A 7,597-nucleotide genomic window follows, 5' to 3' on the forward strand; every position below is an offset into this window, starting at 1 on the left:
AATACTCGCCCCTCTTACCACACACAATTAGCATTGTCATGGTTACAAGAGATGGGATCCCAATGGGTGACTCCTTGGAGAAACCAAATCACACACATGAACACACACCAATTACTCATCTGAGCTGGTCTGGACAAAAGCACTCTGCATCTTTGGGTTACAGAGAAGGACCTCCAGGTGATTTCACTTCACTTCAGTCTGCACTGTTATGAAACAAAGCTGTTATTTTGTTATATAGCAAGAGAGGATCCCTGATTAACTGTCTGCCTGCAGGCATAGACCAACAAACAAGGTAAGTACTTGCACCTTGACTAAACAGATCAGCTGAGCTTCAAATGTTTGCAGAGAGGGTGATAAATGTTCTACTGTCCCACAGCAAGAGACGGGATTCATTCATTCATTCAACGCCTCACCTGTGTTGTGAGATATTATACAAAATCTATGAATTTCAAATCAAATTTGACTCAAGTTAATGTTCAGGTTCGTCTACATACAACTCCAAAGCTAAATGTGTTTGTCGGTGTTTCTGCTCTGCTGACATTTATTTCCAGATGTTTCTAATAGACTGTAAATTGCAGCCTGTTTATACCACTGATGATGACAGATTTTAAATGAGAGTCTAAAAGAATTAGTTGGAAGAAGCTACTAGATTTCTATTATTAGTTTTGTTGGATTTTGTGACACATTGAGATAAAGTTGTGAATTCCTGGTTTTCATGTAGAAAACTAACTAACTGAAGCAGCTTTAGTGTAGCCTAACTGCTGTTTCTCAGTGGTAGCTTTGTTATCCCATGAAAAGACAGTGGTGTCTAAATTCTGTATTTTTCTGCATTTCCCATGAAAGCACCAGAACCAACAATACTAGAATTTTGTGTGTATCCAAAGTCTGAAATATCCGATTTGTATGCATCACAGAGCTCCACCGAGCAACTAATAAAATCACAACAGTGAGCCACACGGTCACACTGGGCAGTAGTAGAAGAACTTCAGTAAAAGTACCAGCACAACCATGTACAAATACTTCATTACATGTACAAGTCCTGCATCAAAATCCAACTTCAATTAAAGTACAATTAAAGTATTACTAGCAAAATGTACTTCCAAAACGAAGAGTACCAAAGTACTAGTAAATAAATGCTCCTGTGACTTCTATATTAGGTCATTATAGATGTGTCAGCAGCATTTCACTGTTGTAGTTGGTTGAGGTGGAGCGAGTTTAGCTTGAACTACTTTACATACAATGAGATATTTTGGGGTCTTAACTGGCTCAAACAATGTGTTCTGTTAATGAGCCTGTCATGTAGTTTTTATGTTGCAGATGTAATCAGTAAAGTAGTTCGTAACTCTTTGTTGGTTTTGGTCTTTTCACGGCATTTGCTGGCATTTGTCTTGACAGGAAAAAGACAGAACAGTTCCAGATTTGCCCTTTAACTATTTCCATCATAGATTACAGTAGAGCCAGAGCTGTGATATTATTGGTTGTCTGAGAAAACAGCTGTCACCTGCTCAGTAGAAGTCAGATGGGTTTCATGTCCTGATGAGCATTGATTGCATTCTGGTGAAATTCTGGCCTGACTGTTTTCTACAGCGCCCGTCACTGAGGGGTCTCCAGGAGTCTCATTTCCTGCCTCTGCCTGTCGTTAAGATCGTTAGGAACACCAAGCATTTGCTAAAATGATCTCACCACCTGCTTTTTCACCCGGATGTGATGTCACATGCATGTCACTGCTGGGACATTTGCTGCCCTGTATGTTTCAGATGCCTCTCAAAGCCTTCATGTTGCTTGTAGCAGTGGTGCTCGTGTGGTGTGTAGAGGGGGGTGTGGGTTTCCCAAACGGCTCCGTGGCGTCCTCCTGTGGCAACATGATGCCTGTTCATCCGCCCTTCACTCCCTCCACAAGCAGCCCACCGTTCACGCTGTCTACATCCAGTGCCACCTACCAGCCTGGTGGAGTCATTACAGGTACGTCGGCATTGCATCAGTGTGATGATGGCTCGCTCTACATGAACCCAGCGTCTGATGTTTGCTCATCTTGTTTGCCTTTTGCTGACATATACTCAACAACATCCCTGCATACAGGTATTGTCCTGCAATTAAAATGGCCTAACAACAGATTAATACTGACAAAAGCCTCATTCCATTATACATACATATACATTTTGATGCCCCAGCAGCTTAATGGTCAGAGCACCTCTCACATGTCAGCGCCACCCACAGATTGATTCTGACTGGTGGGGACCGTCTGGCTCTCCCCATCCTCCCCTCTAATTCTCCCTGACCCCACTTTCCATCCCAGGGGTGGTATTGTGTTCAGAGGTCAAAGGTCATGTTTGGAGGAACCTACTTTGGCCTCAGTGTCACGCTCTGACTCTCCACTCCCTCTCCTCTCCCCTATAGTCAGTCAGTGAACACAATTCTGTAATTAGTCTTTCTGGACACATTGCATGAACATTTTAAAATGGTATGCAGAGAAATTCTGCATTTCCTTTTCCTTCTCCTCCCTTTGCTTCCCAGTGACACACCTTTCTGTCGTGCACCCATGTCACCGTCCTCTGCCTCCACCTCCTCAGTGCTGCTCCCTCACTCACTCTGTGTCATGTTAACATGAGTCCCTCCCTCCTCCTTGCAGTGACGGTGGAGGTGGTGCAGAACAGCTCCACAGAGTTCCAGGGTTTCTTGTTACAGGCCAGGAGCAGGGAGGGAAACGGTAAAACCAAACCTCTCACCTTTCACTCTCTCAGTGTTGTCAAGTAGGAGAAAAAAGGTGCTGTGAAAATTAGAGCACTCACATGTTTAAGTAGCAGTACTGCTGTGATGTTAGTCTGTGGCCTACACTACAGATGTGGTTGCCATGGTAACCGGGTTTAGCTTCAGTTTTCTGTGCTGGCACCTCGTGCTTACATTTGCGTCACCTGAATGTGTCATTCCTTCAGTGTGTTCAGTTTCAGTCTCACTGGCTGCTGTGTTTCTAGTACTGACTCCACAAGACTGATCTTGATTGTTCATTGTAGGAACTACTCTTCAGCTGGCTTCTGCCATCATTAAATCAGTTTTAATTGGACAGAAAATAGTTAACACTGTTTGAGCCATCATGAGAAGCTTGTTATTTATCGGCTTTTGTATTTTCAGAAGTTGCTTGGTTTGTAGGGGTACAGCAGCTGTGTGGACTGAACCCTCTGTGCTCTGCTTCCAGCTCTGCTGTGGCCTGTGGGAAAGTTCACAAACATCAACCCCACCCACTTCACTGCACTGCACTGTAAAAACATGGAGGTAGGTGTGAATGTTGCATTTCAGCTATTTCTTTGATGACTAATTGTGACAACACACTACTAATAGAGTCTCACTCTGTGAAAGGCAGATTCAAACTGGTGCCTCTCCACTGAGAGTCAGGGTTACAATTAGCATACATCTGTTACACCAGCAACACCTGAGCAGAGGCGGCGCCAGGACGTCATCATCATCAGCTTGAGGAGGCTTAAATTCAGTAATGTGTGTGTGTGTGTGTGTGTGTGTGTGTGTGTGTGTGTGTGTGTGTGTGTGTGTGTGTGTGTGTGTCCATTGCAGAACTCGACTGTTAGTCAGGCTTCAGGAGCCAAGAGGAAGAAAGTCCAGCTGACCTGGCAGGCACCTAGCAACAGCAACTACGGAGATATCTACTTCAGGTAGACAAAGTTGCATTCACACACACACACACACACACACACGGATTCTTGCTTACGACACTATTTCCTCAGCCAAATCTGGCTCTAACTTCAACCTTAAATGTCCAAAAAGTCCAAACGTGTCCTGAGCCGTCGAGGCTCTAATCAGACACATGTGCAGTCAGGTGCTCTGTAACCACCATCCATCAAACAGCATCACATCCATCACAGCAGAAAGGGATCCATGTCACTGGACCTGATCTGACACTATAATACTCGTTGACGTCCTGTATCATTCACTCACTCGTATCACGTCTTTGTTGTTGTTGTGGACCCGACAGCGCCAGCCTGGTCCAGGACTACACCACATTCTGGGTTCAGCTGAACAGCAGCACTCTGAGACTGGACAGCAGTGGAAGCTCTGCAGCTGGAGTGAGTACTGACTGACTGACTGACTGACTGACTGACTGTGTGCTGTGTTGACTGGTCAACAGCTGACTGACCCACCTGTCTTACCTGCTGTCAGAGCTCTGCTTATGGAGCTGCACTCTGATGCTGACACGTCTCTCTCTCTCTCTTCAGGTCTTTTCCTCCTCAGCTCTGCTCTTCATCAGTCTGCTGAGTCTTTCTGCCTCCTGCTGAAACACACACACACACACACACACACACAGCCAAACAAACAAATAGGTTGAATATACAGACAGCACATGACAGCTCCACCTCCAGTCAGGAGACGACAGAATAACAACAGGAAGGCACAGCTTCATCAACATGTCCCAAACAGAGTGTCTCCATTCAGAGTGGACGCAGGGTGCTTTTAAAGACGCTCCCCTGTGCTGCACACAGTACTCCCTGTGAGGCAGCTCCCACATTAAAACAGGGATCCCTCAGACTGGTCTTCAAACAGAGCACCGATCTGTGGTCTCCTGCTCAGAGTGGACGTGTCCGGCCCTCGTCCATCCTCAGATATCCTCACTCTTCCTGCAGGAAACGAGGTGTGGTAGCTGAGCCTTCACAGTGGGCTGCACATATAACACAAGGGCAAGTCTTAAGATTTGTATTACATGTCCTCTCTGAGCTACATTGTGTGTTTTCTCTGTACATAACAAATCAACATAATACCTCCTCATACCTGTAAATACTGGTCATGGTGGTCCAGGGAGGACAGCTGGACTTGGTTCTAGATACTTGAATGTGAAACATTTCATCTCTCATCCAAGAGGCTTCTTCAGTCACTCCCGTCACAACAGCCAGGAGCACTGATGAACCAGGCGGTATCAGTGACTTTGATAACCCCACAGAGGGGAAAGGCCTGGGACGCCCCACCAGCCACTTTGAAATGAAGAAGCCTTGGATGAGAGGTTTCTACAAGTGAGTCCAGCTACCACAGTCAACCCCCCCCCCCCGGAGAATACGTTGAGGTTATTTTCATCATGTGATCTCTTAACTGCAGGTGCAGCTGTCGTGTGTTGTCTCTGGTGAAGACCTTGCAGGTTGAAAATCTTGCTCTAATAAAAACTTGGAAACTTGTTGATGTCAGCGTGTGCATCCAGCAGGGGGCTTGTTTTTTCATAATCACCACCGTTCACCACTGGAGGACTCGAGGATTCATGAGCAGTACAACATGGAAATGTCCTGCAAAACTATGGGAGCTTGTTGACAATGTTGTGTTTGCGTATTTTTATTTGATTTAAATTCCAAGATGAACAACTTCAACTTAAATTCATCAAAATAATCATTTATAACAATACTGGAAATGTTTCATTTTAGAACAAAGCTACTTGTTTTTGTTGTGATTATCAGCAGCGTTTACATGAAATCAGTCATGTGGCTCATTAACTATTAAGGCTGTGAGACAGACAATAGTCACTAAGGCAGTGTGTGTTTTTACTCATTGGAGCTGTAGTTGTTGAATGTTTACCATCAGAAATATTGCTGTAACGATGAGGTGCTGGATGAGGGGCTTCTGTCCATTTTAGTGAACTGAGAATCCTCAGTACCATGTTCCAGCATTAAGAAACAGATGAAAGAAACGGCATGTCTGCGGAGCTGAAGTGAGCCTGTGAGGTGTGACAGTTATTTGAATAAACACTTATGTTTAAAAATCACAAACAACTGACAGAAATGATTTCGGATTAAGGGTACTGACTTCCTGTATTTTCACACAGAACTTTGCACTTTTAAATGGATCTCTGTGGTGCCACAGGTTTTTTTTGCCCATCTGGTGGCATGTAGCGGTACTGCATCCTGCTGATGCTGCATGGCTGAGAAATGTTCTGGCATCAAAAGGCTAAAATACTGTTTATGGGAATCATGTTGTTTCTCTATATGTCGCAGCTCTCGGCTACAGTGATGTTGAGCTGGGGGCAGCTGGGTGTCTTCAAACTATGTGGAGAGAGTTGAGGGTTTCACAGGGTCCAGTTTGATCAAACACTCTCAACCAGATGCGTAAGTGGTGTACCAGTAGTGTACTATAAGTCCTCTGGCAGTCTCAAAGGCAAAATACCGTCTTTGGAAAAAGCCTTCAGATCTTACATTTTCCACACTGAAAGCTGTTTGCTGACGATGTTTGATAGAAATAATGTCAAAAACATCACTGGATATACTGTAATTCTTTTAAAGCTCTCAAACTTGATTGTAAGGCCTCTCTACAAGACCAGGAAATAATGCAGGTTTAGTCATTAATGCAAATAAGACAGTCATCTGACAACTTAAGTCACTCGTTACTTTGCAGTTTTAATAATACAAAATATGATCAACAGCGACAGGTGGCATCAGGAAGGGCGTCCAGTGTAACAAGCCTGTGCAAAATAATATGTTGGGTTGGGCAGCACCTGGTCTGCCAGGGAGCAGATGATCCGCTGTGGTGACTGAACAGGGAGATTAACTAGACTGATGGGGGGGGGGTTCTGAGGCTCCAGGGGGAGGGCAGGGCTGCTGGAGACTTCTGTATTTTCCACATACACACAAAGAGAAACGAGGAGACAACAGCCAAATCACGTAAGTTTATTACTGTTTATGGCAACTGTAACACTACGCAAACAGGACAAACAACATTACAGACACACTGATGGAAGTTAATACGGTTTGTTAAAACGAGGAACAGTTCGGTTCACAGAGCTTTGTCCTCCACTGCAGGACTGCACTGTGTGATCGTAGGCGTGATATCCCTTTGTTAAAACAGTTGTGTAACTTGATTATTCCTCCATATTCAGCCACTGCACAGCCAAACGCTGGTGGATTGCACTGTGCAAAAGTAGAATAACAAAAGAGCTACACTAAATAACTACAGACACCTGCTCTTGGTTGTGAGTAGTTTTGTTTTTGCTAGTACTATAATCCCCTTTTTTCTGACCATTAATTAGACTTTTCAACAAAGTACAAGTACCTCAGCTTCACTCAGATACGCTAGCATGTATCAAGTCAGGAGGCCTTTAAAACACAAGCATGTGAGCAGCACAGAACAGTTAACACCAATGACAGTGGACTTCAAACGTAGCAAGTGTTAAGATGCACACTGTGACTTTTAAACGACCTCCTCAGGAACTTCACTTCACTTATTTCTGCTGTCGTATTTCCGCTCACCAGATTCCCTCTTTTTGAGCAGACTGCTACTTTTCCATGTGTCACATCTACAGCTCTAAGACAGTGGAAGGCCATCAGCAGAGATCTACAGCATGGTTACACACGAGAGGAAACCGCTTTAGAAACCTCTGGAGACACCAAAACAGCATTCATGCACAAAACTGCTCTTCACATTGACACACACTTGGATGACAGAAATGTTTGACTGCATCATAAGGCTTGAGGGGGACATGTGGTCTAATGGGAAACAGCTGGAAGACCAGAAGTGTTTGTATAAAGGCATCAGGTGGAGGTGTGGGACTGTATGCTGTGTGGAGCTAGAGGTTTCAAACACTTGGAGAACTATGTACATCAGTGGTGTTACAGCATGT

Source organism: Chaetodon auriga, chromosome 12, assembly GCF_051107435.1.
Source record: "Chaetodon auriga isolate fChaAug3 chromosome 12, fChaAug3.hap1, whole genome shotgun sequence".
In the NCBI taxonomy this organism is placed as follows: Eukaryota; Metazoa; Chordata; class Actinopteri; order Chaetodontiformes; family Chaetodontidae; genus Chaetodon; species Chaetodon auriga.